The following is a 17,723-nucleotide window of genomic DNA, read 5'->3' on the forward strand; positions in this document are numbered from 1 at the left end:
CAAACACACAGGGACAGTGTCAAGACAGGAGAACACCACTGTTTGCTCACAGTGTGCTTCATAAGTGAAATGGCATATTAAAGTGAGGCCAACACTACAGGAAACCACCTAAGTTTTGCTACTGTGAATGTTGCTTGACACATGTCCAACAATTAAGACAATAATTATTGGGTAGTATAATAACTGGTACCTTAGTTTTAAAGAACTTTAAATTGGTTTGAATCTCAGCTGTCAAATGGTATTTGTCAGTACTCAGGTGAGTTACTAGAGAAGAACTAGGTTTTGCATGTTTCCCTTGAGAATCCAACACAAAACCTGACTTTTCTTTGTTTTTCCTGCTGTTCTTTGTTCTTCGTGCCCCATCAGGAATGCTGAAACATTAGCCCAGGTCTTTTATACACACACAGAGTAAGTGTATATCATTATACACAGTGTCAGATCCAGAATGCTTGAAAAAAGATTAGCAGGGAACACGCAATCTAAAGTAAGTAGATGTGTTGGTTAGCAGTGACTGCGTCTAAGGGGCAGACTGTCATTTTGTAGAGAACACCTTGGTGCAACCACTTAAACATGCACTTGTATATAAACCTTTTGGCATGAATCTGAATTTGCTCTGAATTCCAAAGGTCGAAATTCTGCTTGCTACTGACTAAATGAGAAATGTAAAATTAAAATTCTGACAGAGATTTTCAAAAGTATCCAGTATTTTTAAGTAGATCTAAATGATGATTTAGCATCAGCAGCTTAGCAGAAGGCATTGCTCCATCTACTTACCCTGCCACATGTTTCCTTCAGAGAAGTAGGACACTAAAATTGTCCTTAACTCGCCCTTAAAGGACTGGTAAGGAATGCAGGATGTCCAGCAAGAGATCTTTCATGTCTATGCTGTTGAAGAAATCAGGACAAAGTTTACCCCCGGTCTGGGTTCAGATAAGAGTCGACAATTTGATTTGATATGGACACACTGAGATTTCTTTGCTTGTTAAAAGTGTATGCTCAGAAAAGCACATTTCTTGAGAATAGGTTTCCTCAGTGATGTGCTAATACACACTTATGTTCTAAACTTCAGTAGCCACTTTTGAAAAATAGCCTTTATCTTTGGAACCATTTGTATAAATGTTTCAAGTTTGTAGGTTTGGCTTGTACAAAGAGAATGACAATAATAACTGTCACAGAAAGTCCCATAGCTATGACTTGTATGTAACAGTAGTCAATATTGAAACCTTGTATTAGTGGTGATAGGGTGTAGCTAGAAAACTTTCATTCATTGATTTAAGCTTTCGTATACATTAACGTAATGACTTCTACAGAGAAAGCTTATGGTAGTTGTTTAGTACAATATGTATTTAGTACATATGTTTCTAATCATACTTAAGAACCTTATTTCTCCATAACAGTTGTGAAACATGCACAATCATCTAAAGAGAGGATACACTATTCTGTTTGATAATGAAAAATGTCTTGAATACTTAGGTCAAAAGAAAAACATTATAAATTCAACATTGAATTAGGTATATTAAGTTCTTTTTATTATCTTAAGTAGTCAGAAATCAGTCAGAACCAAAGTATTCCAAAAGTTCAGGGTCCTGAGAACATTAGAAAGTAATTGATATTGCACTCTACAGTAGGTAAAGAATTTCTTATTTATCCAGTAAGTCACCACACTTCCCTTATCTAATACTTTCTGTATATACATGAAGAGATTATTGAATTGATTCTCCTGTCAGAGGTGGTGTGATGTCTGATCATGAGGTGAAAGAAAATTTGAGTAGGCTACACAAATTTGGATCAGATGTGCTATATAGCTCCCATAAAAGTTTTGCAATCCTCATGCTCACAAGCTTTTCTCCTTCTTGTTTTTCCTTATTAGATACGATCTTTAGAAATATGAGGTGTTCAGTGTTACCACGTGATCTTGTATCAGTACAACATCCAGCTTCCAGCATGGAATATCATTTTAGAAGCTAAGAAAATGTAAAATTTAATTTCCTCAGCCAAGTTAACCATGTGCTGGATGTTAGCAGACATCTATAAAAAGCTACCAATAATACAGAACTGGGTTTGTAGTATTGCATCTAGCAAGAAATTTTAGCTACTCTATTAGCTCTTTATAATTATAGCTGGTTTATTTGCTATATCTGGAGATTATTGAATATAGTACCTACATTATTTGAGAGCCATCCAATATGAGCAATCACATCCATTAATCTTTGAATTGCACAATATTAATCTAAAAAATATTAAGATCTTAGTCTAGAAATGGAATTTGGCTGTACAGGTGACAAATACATTTTAATGGCTAAAGTGCCTTCAGTTAAAAGAAGTCTTATTTCAGGCTTTACAGATTTATTTTTATTCTTCAATAAATAAAATAAAATATTAAGTAATTACAAAAATTAGATACAGTATTTCAACATTGTTTTCTGTGACTCTGATTCTGTTCCATGATTGTATTCCAGAGGCAAATTGTTATACATTATATTACCGTAAGTTTTTCCTTTTAACTTTGGAAAAGTTGTTCAGAAGACTTAATAAGATTTGATGCAAATAATTTGTGAGATACATTAGAAAGTTTCGTAATTGTATTTAACTAAATCCTCTTAAAAAAAGATCCCACAGCATTACAGATTTGCTAGGTATGGTCCAAACAGTTTTAGAATTATTTCCTCTTTATTTTTGAGAAAGTAAATTGCCCCACTATCTATACTGTGACAAGACACTGAACTGTACTGAACCTTTCTAGGATGTGTGTGTTAGTCCAAATAACTATAGAACTATAAACACTGATGATGACTTATTAACTGCTTCTTTGGGATGTGCAACAGACAGAAGTTGCCCTAGAAAAATAATTTTTTCTTGACAGTGATATCTAAAATATAATGCTGTTTATTTTAGTACAGGGTGCTCAGTGTGCATTCCAGATATAAAAGGCTTGTTGTTAAAAACATCCATTTACAGGTGTGCAATGATCTAAGAACAAGAAGTAGGGGTGAGACCATTCTGAAGGTGCAGACTATAACGAGAGGAATTACCTTTTCTCCTTCCGCATTTCTTTTCCTTATCAAATATTTGCAGTGCCTCAATTCACGTTAAGTATCATTTATGTCTACACACATATATATTCATATGTACTTAAATGAATAAAATGTAAGATATGATCACTTAAGGGAACAGGATACTTTAATTACAGCATTTTAGCGGTGTTAAAATTCTAAGAAACATCTGGAAGATCAGATAAAAGAGATAAATGTTTAGCTTTGTTATGAGTAACACACTAACATACAATTAGGTTTTAATGGTTGTAACTTAACAGAACTGTTGTATGAAATATTTTGTTTAGCATTCATTAAAAACTGCTAATGTACTTGTGGCTTTTCATGGACTATATTTTTATGCATATTATTAGTGGAATACAAATATGCAAAAACCAAACAGTTTGGTGCTATAACGTGAAAAGAAATTTACACCAATCTTATTTTTAATTTGTATGGGAACAATTTTACCACAAATTCCGTATTTTAATAATACTATCCCAACTCTATTTTTTAAACTCATTTTGTCACTGTTTTGTAACAGAAACACTGTAAATATTATAGATGTGGTAAACTATTATACTTGTTTTCTTATAAATGAAATGATCTGTGCCAACACTGACAAAATGAATTAATGTGTTACTAAGGCAACAGTCACATTATATGCTTTCTCTTTCACAGTATGCGGTAGAGCATATGGTTTACTCTTAATGGAACACTAGCTTCTCATTAACATACCAGTAGCAATGTCAGAACTTACAAACCAGCATAACAGAGAAATGGAAAAACTTATAAATTAGACCCTTTCAGTATTATTGAATAGAAAATGACTGATGTTCCAAGGTACAATATTTAGCTAATACAGTGCCCTTTTCTGCATCTTTCTTCTCAAAGGAAAGAAAAACAAAAAAATCCCAAAGCAAGAAACCCACAACTTTTTCTTGTTACAAATGCAAATATTGAGGTCCTGTTCTACTTTAAAGTGATTGACATTCTTATCATTTTTAAAAACATGTTTCAATATTTCTCTTTCTTATGCCATGTTTTACATAAGCTTTGTCTTCTCAAGAACATATTAATACCGACATCTTCATGGGGAAATAGAAGTGCTCACTTCTATAATGGATTATCCCTACAGTAGATACAGTAAAACAAACAGTAATTGTAAAATGAACTGTGAAGTTTCCTTGACCATTCAGGATCATGCAAAAGAAATGGATATACCAGTTCGTTGGATCATCCTGTGGGAACAAAACAATCCATGAGATTCTCATCGGAGTGATTTGGTGTTGGCTAACATATTAAAACCAGTTTCCCCAACTGGAAAAGTTACAACTAGTCTATGCACACTGAAGTATTTTATCTTTTTTGCCTAATGTCTTGGGAGTGTCTGTGGCAGGACAGCACTAGGGGGTAAGTGCGTGCTGTGAGGAGAGACTCTATAAATTTTTCTTATTTTATGCCTTTATAAAGAGATCGAGTGTGAATTCTGAGTGTGACTGACTATGGCAACAGCAGAATTAAAACTCCATGAGGAGGTACTTCTAGTTTAAAAATCCATAACAACTAATCTTTCCCTCTGGAAGTTAAAAAAACCCCTCCAATAATGAAGAAAATACGTATCTATACTGTATTTCTTTTGCTTCAGTACTCTTATGGCTACATCTCAACACATCAGTGATACAGACAGATGATGACCTGGTCGTAAGTGCTTGTCTTCTAAGTCACTGCAGGGGTAAAACTTGAACTGTCTAAGGCTGGGTCAGTTCAGGGTTCCATGAGAACTGAAATCTGAAGTTGAAATTCCAAATATTTGATACTACAAACTATTGAATCTCTAGTCACTTGGTAGGCTGCAAAACATACCAAGGAAAAGAAAGTGCCACATCCCACTGGATTCAGCATGAATCATTATTTTTCCTCACAGTGAAACTCTTACTTCAGCAGTAGCTGGTCCAGTGAATCAGAGAAATTATATAAAATAACTCTAGGAGGATCACCACAACCTTGTCCTCTATGTTATATTAGTTTAAAAATCATAACTATAGGTGCGTTTTAGAAGTTTGAGTGTTACACTGTGTTGAGAGCACAAGAAAATCTTGATTAAAAAATTATGTGTCATGAAATACAACTATACCATTTCAGACAGACATTTAAAGTAATGAAAGACCAAAAGTTTGCTCAGCTTAGTCTGATGACAATCTTTTTCTTACTTATTATCAATTAATTTTTGAACCCCCTTTTTCATTCTTATTCTTTCATTTGTGCATTTCTTTTAACTCTGCAAAATGCTCTTTTGTTGTTGGTGATGTTTCTACAAATAATATTTAATGACCTAAGCTCCTTAGAGTCAGCAAACAGTAACCACAGGCTGAGACCAAAGAAAGACAAGGCTCCATAGTCCGAAAGCAAGAGCTGTTTATACCCAGGTGCTTGTGGGGGTGTGTGTCTGTGTGTGTGTGTGTAAATAAACACAGTAAGGCATACTTCATTTGTGGAATCCTATTCTTCCACTGAGAGGAAGTCATCAACAAAAAAAGTGTAATTATCAGACTAGCCTAGCTTCTCTTTTTTTCAACTGTATTGTGTATCTGCACCTGAGTGAACCCTTATCTCACCTCATCGAGGACACCTAAGCTGAGTATCAGTTTAACGTCAATAACACAAATTGTTACTGCAATTAGTTCTACACTAATTTGGCAGTGATGTCTGTCCTGTATATATTTTTACTAATAGAAGTAGTACATCCATATCATTTGTAGAATATAAACAGGTTAAGGAGGAGGAAGCTTTGCAAACTACTTCAACTTTATGAAACAAAAAGATAATTTCCCTAAGTACAAATTGCTTGTTAGCTCTATTCTTTCACAATCAACCTCTGCTAAAGAAGCATTCATTTTTAGCATTCACCTCTGCACTTCAGCATTACAGGAAGTACACTACCATTGAACAGTAATGCTGCTAACCCCTTCCACTTCAGTAAAAATAAAATGCAATGGGTAGTTTATTATTTCAGTGTAGACTCATCACTTGATCTGGTCACTCCCTCACTGGACTATACCACTTCTACAGGGAGAAATGAGTGTTTGTGAAGAAGTTGCACAGTTATTTGTAATTGCTTTACAATACAGTACATGGTAATAAATGTCTCTGAATGAAGTAACTGATTCAAAGAGATAATTAAAACATATGTCTATCTGACTCCAGTTCCTGCCAGTTTTATGTGGCCACTATGCCGCCAGCATCTTTGTTATGTTTAGACAAAGAAACTCTGTGTGGCACTAACAATGAACAATCTATGTTGTTTTAACAATACTTAAGGCAATTGATGAAATAAACATTTGGTCCAAGCTGGAGAATTACAATACTCTTGTAATTCTGGTGAGGTGCATATACTCTACAGTGGTTTATTTTCCTAGGACAACATTATTTCATTGTCTTTCTGCTGGTGTTAAGACTTAAAGTCTTAGCTTAGGCATCATGCAATGCTAGGTATTCTCTTCAAGAGAGAAAATTAATTAGAGAGCAAAGGAAGCCAGCATGCTTATCATTTGATCAGGTCATTGACATAAGTGCTTCGCACCTTTTTAAAGCCAAAAGCTGTCTTGTACACCTGCTCAGAGGTCTCATCAATTTTATTTGAGCAAGGCAGTTTTTTTAAGCTTGTCCAAGGAAAAAGGTGGCAATTTTGACGGAGAAGGGAAAAGAGAGAAAGATGTGTTGCAAGCTCTTTATCTTGATCTCATTGTTTGTTTCTGCACTGATGTATGTAACAAAACAAAGAGGATTTAATCACGGCAAACAGAGGACTATTGGCACCCAGAGGGATCTCATTTTCTCTCTTACTAGTCTATTTCGTTTCAGGTTGCAACATCTTCTTTTCAGCCTATCCATGAGGCCGAGTTTCTTACCTGGGGCTTAAACTTGTGAGGCGTGAAGCTCTTTTGTTTTGACAGGTGCTCTTTGCTACACATCAGCCTGGCATTGGTGGCACTAATACACAGAACAAACTCAGATATGCTAATGACTGCAGTTATCAAAATTCTGTTACAATTCTGAGTTTTATTAGTTTACTTCAGTTTTAATTCCTAGCATAAAGTGGTAAAAACAAATTGTGCTGATACAAGAGTAAGAAAGATGGTTGTTCATTATGCCTTGCATGGATTTCTCTGGTTTCTAGAAAATCTCTGGAGTAATAGAAATATCATATACTAGTAAGAATCAGACCATATCCTCTGTCATAGGATAGCTGCATGCAAGGTGTTTCAAATGTAAAGAAAATGTGCAGAGGGAACTTAAAATAGTCCTATTATTGTATGGGTTTCAAACTATTCCAGAAAAAAAATTGGTTTTTGCTGACCAGCTGCCCTGAGCCTTACATATTATTTGCACATTTTGATCCCTAACTGGTGGAGTAGAAGGTGGTAATATAATATTAATATAATACCAGCAATAAATAATAACACATCTTTAAGAAGAAAAGGTGGACACGAAGGCCTTAAAGTTGTGAACCAATATCCTTGCCTTGCCTTGCCTTGCCTTGCATTACCTTCCCATGCCTCCCTCCCTTACAATGCCTTCCTTTCCCAGAATCCTTCATCACTTATATATTCCTAGATATATCTTAGGTACAATTCGATGATTAAATTCTAAATATTTCTTTTAATTTTTTCAATTATATTATGTGGAAGTGATGTACACCTTGTCTTTTTGTGGTTTAGAAGGAGGTTTTAGATCTCACACTGTGGGGGCAAAAAGCCTGAAGAAGCAAGGAATATCGGGCATGGACAAAATGTAGGAAAAAAGAAAAGAGAACTCTCTAGGTAGAGGATAGAAATTAAATTCAAGGTACAATATAGCAAAATTATTGGTAAACACTAATTCAATTACAATTTTTTTGATTGCTCTAGTGATTTCAATCCAGTTTTAGAAGAATGATTATCCCAGTGGTTTGGTAGGGTTTTTTTTTTTCTATGCTTTTCTTTGTATTTTGAAATAAAAATGCAGCTGTGGAACCTTGTGAAAACAAGAATGCATCACTTCTCTGGAAGCTATTCAGATCTTAGTGTATCTGAACTGTCTATAAGAGGTCAAAAATTTGGTAACTTGGATCTGATGTCATCAAAGGTTTTTATTTTTCTCACCTCTAATTTTATCCTATTAGTAAACTTTGGGAAAAGGTGACATTTCATTGTCCCACTACAACATCAGCTAGAAAGGTGTGTCTTGTCATCCCCATTTCAAATAACTATGAAAGATTATGTCATAGAATCTTTAAGGATGGAAACGTCCTCCAAGATCATCAAGTCCAACCATTAATACTGCCAAGTGTACCACTAAAACAAGTCCCCTAGTGACACATCTACATGTTTTTTGAACACATCCAGGGATAGTAACTCCACCACTCCCCTGGGTAGCCTATTACAATGCTTGACCATGCTTTCAGTGAAGAATTTTTTCCAAATATTCAATTTGTGTATACTTAAGATATTTATCAGATATACAATACATGTGTTTCATAATCTTGCCCCTTTTAATGAACTGGCTTGCCTACTATGATTAAAGCAATCAGAGAAAATCTAGGTAAACCTAAAACCAGTGTGAAGTACTGCTTGTCAAAAACAGTAGGGTTTCAGGCCTCAACTTTTTTTCTTGGAAAAGAAAAGTGATTTTTTTTTAATCTATCTGTGAAACACAAGTTTGTTAAACTCTCATGGTTTGTTTTTTGTTTTGTTTTGTTTTGTTTGTTTGTTTTGTTTATTTGTTTTGGTGGTTTTTCACTTGTGGTTTGGCTTTTTTTTTTGTTGGAAGGGTACTCTTGACACTTGAAAACAAAATTCTGCATAAACAACTGTTTGGATGCCAAATATTTGATCACTTTTATTTACAGCTTCCAAGAGCTACATTCATACAGACTCCTACAAGGGAGAAGGGGCGTTTATTAAGACTTTGACATCTGGAAGGGAAATTTTGCCCAGGACCACCAGCACAGTACTTGCCTATGGCTGAACTCCTAGGAGATATTTTAACTTAATGCTGGCAGGTGCTCCTCTTTCAAGGTTTCATCCTGATGCCCCATGTTTACTTATATTAGGTACTTTGGAAGGATGAAGAGTGGAGAAAATGCTGATGAGATTTGACCTGTGATTCCAGAGTTCTGGGTGTTGGTGATGTGCTTTTTAAAATAGGCATCAGTTTCTCTCAGTGAATTGGGCAGGAAGGAGAGAGGAAAGCCTTGCAACATTACCCCAGTTCTGTTATTTTCAGGCAGCTCTGTTTAAAGTCACAGGGTTTTGTAGCCTTGTATGGGCAGATGGACCTAAAATCTTGTAATCCAGATTAAAATTTACATCAAAATACAAGCAAGAAGCAGCACTAGTAAATGTGACAATTCATTAAAATTAGAGAGAAACTGAGCCTACTAGGCTTGTTGGTAAACAAGCCTGGAGTACAGGGAAATGTGCCTCAAAGTGTGTCTATGTAAAGCCTGGAATCAAAGTGTGCTTCAATGGCTTTCAGGTACAACTTGCACTACTGTTGGTGAGCCTTTCATGACTGTTAGATTGGTCTCCAAATCAGGTTTTGGCCAGGAATACAGAGATTAAAACTAATTGAAAAATAGTCCACTGTTCACCAATAAATGTTTATTTTGTTTGCCTGTTTGTTGGTTAGCTGATTTTTTACACTGAAGCTCTTGGATGCAAGTGCTTTCAGCTTGAGGGATGATTGAGGGCACAGCTGATTTGTCAGGCCTGAAGATCAGGGTCAGCAGAAGTGGAGTTTTATTTCAGAATGTGGAATGTTTTCCTTTTTTTTTTCTCTTCTAATCAACTCTAAAACATAAACATAAGGACAGGAAAAAGAAATGTATCAGACAGAAGCTAAGGCCTGAAGTTTGTGGAAAAGAGTTTTTCCATAGGTACTATACCAGCCAGCTTCCAGCCTCTCAATGAGGTTTGGGGGGGAGGGTGGGGGCTTGAAGTTCTGTCTACAATATTCAATCAAAAGGTTTTGCCCTTGATAGGGAGGATAACTAGGATGAGGTTCTACATCCATCATGTGGAAGAAATTAGAGTGGCTATATGTATCATTTCTTCAGGAGTAAAAAAAAAAACCCTATTGTCTTAATAAACCTTGGCCTTGTTCTTTTGTCCTGTTGTTTTCTGGACTTGTCATTGAGACCTTGCTTTTGCACTTCCTGCACACTACTGCCTCTCTGTTCCATCTTAACTCAGGCTAACGCAGCAAAGTCTCTTCACAGCAAGGTTGACCTAGTTGTTTCACAACCCTTCCAGATTTTTTTAGTATGCAACACAATACTCAGTTTGGTTTGTCTAGTTATAATTATTTGCTACTTTGATGGGGTGCTGTATTAATCCCATATTCTCCTTGCAAAAATGCAAATAATGTGTGAATCTATCAATGCATAATTTCCGGAATGTAAACATATAGATAATCACATTGGATTGCAAAACCCACCTTGTTTTCAAGTCTAAGATGTGTTTCCCTACTTTCCCTTTTCTACTTTTATTCTCAGGACCGTAGGCACAAGACCTGTAACTATAAGCTCTAGTTGCTCTAAGCAGTGGAGTCACTACTTGACAGCAGTTTGCTTGCAAATTGCAGCAGGTGGAATGAGAAGCTTGGAGCTGATGAGGCATTCTGCTGAGGGAAGGCATAGAGTCTTTCCCCGTCTTCCTGAAGACAGATGAATTTCCAAGATTTTCATAAATAGGGACAGATTAAAAAAAGGCATTATATTTAGGATATTTGTTCTTTTTCCAGAACTTTATATCTCCTCCCTTGTATTAAGTAAAAACCAATCCTTTTTTAAAAAAGGAGGACAAAACTTTTGCTACAATGAAAGTTGATTGCATCATTGATTTGGCACTTGAAGGGTTAAATTGTAAACCGGAGAGCTCACTTTTCAGAGAGATTCTAGGACTTTAGGTAACAATGGAGTTTGAATTTACTGCTGGGATAGGAAGTAGAACAGCAAGGTTCAGCTTTTCTGAGGGAATCTAAGAGTAAGCCAAGAGGCCAGAAGGTTAAAGGGCAGTGCTCAGGCTTCCCATCAGTTCCAGAGACTCCAAACATTCAGGCATTCAGTGGCTGGATTCCCTCATGACATTCAGATGAATGGCCAGTAGGAACGAAGAACTAAAACTGGTCCTGCTTTCAACTCTGTAACTTGTGCCCTCCCTTATTAATTTAAATGGAGTTAATAATCAAAGAATAATTCTGCTGAAAGTGATAGGCAAGAAAAAATAAAAACATATTTTTTCAAATAACTCTGAGCATTATTCCCTTTATTTTGAACTGCAAGCAGAAATGCAGATAAACCCAGTGCATGTACAGAGAGCTCTGACTCCATTGTCTTTGGCCATGAATGTGTGCAGTAAGGTGTATTTTGCGCTAAATATAGCAGTTTAGAGGATGTAGCTTATTAGAGTTTTTCAGAACATGTAGTTTAGAGGGTTTCCTGAAGCTGAGAACAAGGTTTAGGAAGTTACAGCAGTAAGACTAGAGGTTAGGAAAGAAGAGCTGTTGTAGCTCATCATTGTGCAGTAGAAAGACTGATTAATATTATAACATTTATTAATGACTCCAAGCAGCTAGGGACTATCCTGTGTGCTGCTTTTGGCTAGGATGAGAAATGTATTCTGAGTTCTTTTTCTGGTTGATTACAAAGACCATGCACAATTTTTTATTTCCCTTTTCGTTGTAGATAACAAAAAGGTGAGAACATCTTTGTTCATAATTCCATTTGCTTATCCAGCTGTTAAATTTTTGCCCCATTTAATTTTTGACAACATTACATTACATTTAGGCTGTTTCTTTGATGAATAAAATAGCACCATGCTGTAATTTTTCCTCCTGGAATCCTGATGGTCTCTACACTAGTTTACTTTTAGTCCCCCTGTGTTTATTTGGAATTACTATGCTCCTTGTATTATACATTCTGAGTGATTTTGTGTGTTTTGAGCAATGGCTTCTATAATTTCTGATTTCACAGAATCATAGTGTGGTTGGGGCTGAAAGGAGCTCCAGAGGTCATCTAGTCCAATCCTCCTGCTAGAGCAGATTGACACAGAACAGGTTGCACACCACATCCAGGCAGATTTTTAGTATCTCCAGAGAAGAGGACTCCACTGCCTCTCTGGACAATCTGTTCCAGTCACCCTCTGTGTAAAGAAGTTTCTCCTCATGTTCACACAGAACTTCCTGTGTTTTGGTTGGTGCCTATTGTGCCGTGTTCTGTTGCTGAGCACCACTGAAAAGGGTCTTTTGACACCTGCTTTTAAAATATTCCTATGCATTGATAAGATCTGTCATCAGCATTCTCTGCTTCAGGCTGAACAGGCCCAGCCCCCTCAGCCTTTCCTCACAGCAAAGATGCTCTAGTCCCCTAATAGGTTTTGTAGCCTCTGCTGGACTCTCTCCAGTAGCTCCATGTATTTCTTGATCTGGGCCGCCAGAACTGGACACAGCACTCCAGATGTGGCCTCACCAGGGCTGAAGAGAAGGGGAGAATCACCTCCCTTTCTGTTTTAGTAGAGAAGTTTTTGTACCCAGATTTCACATGGGCACTAGCATGCTTATAGAAAATTGTATGCAATCCTTCTTACAACAGCATTTTCATCAGAATTTTTAGTGCAGAGCAGTTCATTACCCCCTTCATGTTTTCATGGCCTGGTTTCTTTACAGTGAGACATATGCACAGCTCCTGACCTAACCCCACCAGAAAGTCAAAATTTGAGCCCTGCTTTTCTTCTATTTATTCAACCCTCTAAAAGTTCACCTTGCAACCAATGAACAAGTGATAACCTAGGTGTTTTATTCATACCTAGAGGGACTTCTATGACAGAGTTCGACTGTCTTGCAAACAGCTCACTGAAATCCTTGTAAAAATAGATTTTTGACAGCTTCTGGTTGTATTTGCAGAAGACAAAAGATCTATTCATAATCTCATATGCTGTGGCATATGAGAAACACAAGTTTGACAGCAGATATTAGTAACAAGGGATTTTTTAGTTCATTGTTTTTTTTGGCAGGAAGTAATGGGGGAGACAAAAAAAAAAAAAAAATCTGTAAACACCAGATCTATATAATGAATTTTTTAAACCAAAGCACATGAAATTTAGCTCCCTGGGTGCTGAAGCAATATGTATAAGACTAGTTACTATGATTCACAAAGAGCCATCTTGCTGCTTAAGTACACTTTCAGCTTCAGCAGCTGTTTTGATTCATAATCTGTTCTGTAGCAAGGTTTATTTTAAAATACCAAGCAGGAGACAGGGCATTCAAACATCAATTACTTAACCAAGAGGATTCAAACCTGAAGTGCTTAAAACTGAAATGAAACACATGGCAAATATTTTGCTTCCTGTCACACAAGGGATTTGATCCTGCAAGCTGTGTGAGTGCAAAGCTCCACTTCGTCTGCAGTTAACAGGTGAAATTCTGGCATTGTTTTCATCAACTGAAATCTTTATTCACCCTTCACAGGACCAATTCAACCACAGGGATATTCTCAGAGCAGGGTAGGGTAAGGTCTCAGAGCCTTTAAACTCTTGTAATTTTAAGTTGGATTCCCTGCAGGCTTGTAAACATAAAATAATTTAATGCTACTCTTTAGAGATGTTGGAAGAATGACAATGAATGTCATACCTTCAGCCTCTGGGAAGGAGCATCTGAATATTTGCATTTGGCTCTTGCAGCTGTGAGCTAGTCCACATCAGCCCTTCTCTGACACTGCATTCAGGTCCTCATGCAAGTTAGTGGCAGCCTATATATGGCAGAATAAAATAAAATTTTAAAATAAATAAATAAAGCCCCCAGCCTATTATATATGGATATATATTATATTCCTATAGCCCCTCAATCCTATTTCCAAATCAATATATACTTATCAGAGAGGAAAATGCTTGCCCAGTATCTCCTAGCCTCTTCCTGTGTTTGGAAAATCCTGATCTGCCAACCTAAGCAAATAAGTCACCAGTGAAGCAGCATGAAGGACCCTTTCACCATGCCTGGGATCACTGGCATGCGAGGATTGCCTGGATAAATGATTTGCAGGATCAGCTCAGGCAACATCTGGAATTGCCAAAGCATTCAGACATAGAGATGGTCAAGAGGAACTTATACGGGGCACTCAAATTATTTTGTTAATAGTGCCATCTCCTGGTAGCAATTTGCTAAGATAATCCTTGCCCCCACAAATTTCTTACACTTTCTATTTTAGTACCATAGCCCTGAAAAGAGGTAAACAAAGTAACTTAGATTGCTCTGTCTGCTAATCTTTGTTTTCTTATTTAATAAGGAATATTCAAAGAGGAAACAAGCTTTTATTAAACAGCAATGTCTTTTAGAACAGAACTTTCAGGATATAGGCCCAGTGCTTTTGGAAAAGATTGGTTTTTTCCTGCTCAAGCTGCTTTCATCTATTTCTTTCATAAATATCAAACAATATAAAATCAAGTTAGATGATGCTGACAGAAAGCAATGAGTCTGCATACTGATGCAGGTCCTAAGACACCACATTTTGGGGAAGCAATAGTGCAATTCAGAGTGGGTTAAGAATATTTGACAAAGGAACTGTACACTGGAAGAGACTGATGGCATGCCTAAGTCGATAAGAAATATGTCTTCAGATTTTGAATGGGACTAGTAATGCTTGAATGCAGTGTCCAGAGCCTTACAATGGCTCACTTTTCAGAAGATCTAAGAAATAAAGCATGGTTGAACTTAGAAATATTAAGACATCACAGTGGAATAAGTGAAATATACAAGTAATGGATCTAATTCCATGATACTGCTGGGGAAAACAGTTTTTCTGAACTTAGTCAGTAACTTCTTTCACTGATACAGAAGGATTAGTACAGTTGCATTGTGGCTAAGGTACTGTAAATTTGTTTTCTTTAGATCTCTTTCTGTTCTGGTGCTGCCAGACTAGGCTGTTACTGTGACAAAAGATGCTTAACTGAGATGCACCTCAATGCTTTATATGAACAGAAAGAATATATAACAGGAGGGATGGCAGTTTGATCTTCACATGACTTCTGTAAAGATCAATAAAATAAAGTCTGCAAAGTGCTTATATAGTGTAAAGTTCAGAACCACACAGTAGGTAACCTGTGATATAGTGCCTGTAAACTGGAAAAATTTTTAGTGAAGGTGAATTTGGCTTTTACTGCACATAGATTTGATACACAAATTTCTGTAGGATGACAGGTAAGCTACCTTTGCAGAAACAGCCTCATGAATGTATGGGTAACCTCCACTTACAAGCAGGAAAGGACATTTATTCTGTATAAGGACTTCATTGTTGCAGATTCCATTTTGATGTATTATTTGTTTTTCTTCACATTTCTATGCTCAGAAACCAGCATTAAACTTACTCCACCCAGTACTTGAACAGTGTTATCATACCCCAAAGTTTAATCAGCCAAAACCTCTGGTTTTTTGACTGGATGAAAGCAGTCTTTCATTTTAATTTGCCACCTATTTGTCCATGTCTTTCCATGCTTCCATCCTGTTGCCCTCTTCTCAATCTTCCCAGCCAAAGAGAAGAAGGAAATGCAAAGGTAATCCAGTTCCAAACTGGCCACTTCCAGACTGCAGCTGGTTTACCCTGACAAGTGTAAAGATGCTCCAACAGAAAGGCTCTGCTGGAAGTAGGTCCTATTCAATAAATTCATAAAGGAACCCAACTATGGCCAGTTTTGGAAGCAGTCCCATGAGAACCATGCTGGAAGATATTCCAGAAGAAGACACTATTTCTATTACCATGTGATGCCTAATGTGCAGCCAGCTAAAATGGTAGTAAAAGAAATAGGGAAAACGTTGCCACAAGTAGTGTGTGGATTACAACAGAACAATTTGCAAGCAAATGCAGAGGTGAACTGCACATCTACTGGGAAAGGTCAAATTATGTAAGTGGCAGAATTTTTACTTGGGTAACTCTAATGGTAGACAGATGTGAGCTATACATTAAATTACTCGGTACAGTTGGGTATCTAGTTGTGCAAAAAACAGCTGAAGAGAGACTTTCAAACATACTTAGGGAGACATTATAATCAAAATGTAAACTGTCAACATTTTCAATATATAGTAGGTGCCACATACTGGAAAGTTTGAAAGCAAAACATATATGGGACTGAACAGGAAGAATATCAAGAAGTAAAAAGTAAGCAGGTAAAAGAAGTCTAAGAGCAATAATCAGCTCATATCTACTTGTAGGTAGTTGAATATCCTACCCTTCTTTTTGTGTTCCCAAGTGTATCTCATAGTTTAGCTGTGGTTTTTAACTTGCATTTCCAAACATGCGTCTTTATTTCAAAGAAAAATCCCTTTGATCTAGAGATAAAAACACTTTGTTTTCCTTCTCTGGATAGAAATTAACCAGATTAATTTTTACTCATGAATATATTTTTTCTTTGCCCAACTTTTCTAAGGAACTTTCAGTATCTTATTTATAATCAACTTGTTTAAAGATTTTTTTTTAATGCAAGCTAAGCTTTTTACTTCACAGCCACTCTTTGCCCAGCACTAATTATCAGTTAAACTGCTAATCATTTAAATGAATGCATCTTACTACTGTCTTATGGATTAATGCTTTTGAACAGAAAGTGGGACATTCAGCAGTCTTCCTATGCAGCATTATTTTATAAGTTAGTTGGAAGTGGCTGCCTGTAAGTTGCTGGCAGCACTGCTCCATAACCTCTGCTGGCTAGAAGCTGCCAGAAGTACTGTAACTTCTAGCTGGTGGCATCTGCTTCATTATTTTAAAAGAACTTATAGCTTTTTTATGCAAATGGAAGGCGGGGGGGGGGGGGGGGGGAACGACGTTTTTGTTCTGAAACACAGAGTAATTAGCAGCAGTGGCAACTCCAAAATATTCTGACGTCAAACAGAAGGAGACTTAGTACCTACCTTAACGTGAATTACTGCGTTTTCGCATTAAAAACGTCCTGGTAGGCTGGAAATTATTACATACTTCTCTACGCCTAAGGCTTTGTGAAGACAGAGCGATCGCTGGCCTTGAGACCGGCGTGGGCCCCGCTGCGCCGGGAGCCGCCCGAGGCAGGTGCCGGGGCTGGCCAGGAGGTGGCGAGGCACGCACGGACACGCGCGGCTGCGGCGGCTCCTCCGGGCTGCGGCGGCTCCGGGCTGCGGCTCCTCCGGGCTGCGGCTCCTCCGGGCTGCGGCTCCTCCGGGCTGCGGCGGCTCCGGGCTGCGGCTCCTCCGGGCTGCGCCGGCTCCGGGCTGCGGCTCCTCCGGGCTGCGCCGGCTCCGGGCTGCGGCTCCTCCGGGCTGCGGCTCCTCCGGGCTGCGGCTGCTCCGGGCTGCGGCTCCTCCGGGCTGCGGCGGCTCCTCCGGGCTGCGGCGGCTCCGGGCTGCGGCTCCTCCGGGCTGCGGCGGCTCCGGGCTGCGGCGGCTCCGGGCTGCGGCTGCTCCGGGCTGCGGCTCCTCCGGGCTGCGGCGGCTCCGGGCTGCGGCGGCTCCGGGCTGCGGCTCCTCCGGGCTGCGGCTCCTCCGGGCTGCGGCGGCGCCGGGCTGCGCCGGCGAGCGCCGCGCTCCCGGCCGGGACGTCCCAGGGAATTTCCCCGCTCTCGTTTCTTCTCTGAGGATGGCTCCTTATTCAATATTACAGTTCAAAAATAAGGTCTGCAGTGGGTTGGGAATAAG

General features: G+C 38.1%; 2 long non-coding RNA genes across 2 annotated transcripts in view; one reads left to right on the forward strand and one right to left on the reverse strand.

The window, feature by feature from the left end:
* LOC138111626 (uncharacterized) overlaps positions 1 to 17,723 on the forward strand; it is a 30,540-nt gene that overhangs the window by 4,873 nt on the left and 7,944 nt on the right. The gene's annotated exons all lie outside the window — the stretch shown is intronic.
* Positions 1,549 to 17,074, reverse strand: LOC138111627 (uncharacterized). The gene is made up of 3 exons (XR_011151404.1): positions 16,968 to 17,074; positions 13,704 to 13,821; positions 1,549 to 4,273 (listed from the first exon to the last, which is right to left on the reverse strand). It is a non-coding gene; the product is annotated as an uncharacterized lncRNA (long non-coding RNA).

The sequence above is a fragment of the Aphelocoma coerulescens genome, chromosome 5, assembly GCF_041296385.1.
Source record: "Aphelocoma coerulescens isolate FSJ_1873_10779 chromosome 5, UR_Acoe_1.0, whole genome shotgun sequence".
Taxonomy (NCBI): Eukaryota; Metazoa; Chordata; class Aves; order Passeriformes; family Corvidae; genus Aphelocoma; species Aphelocoma coerulescens.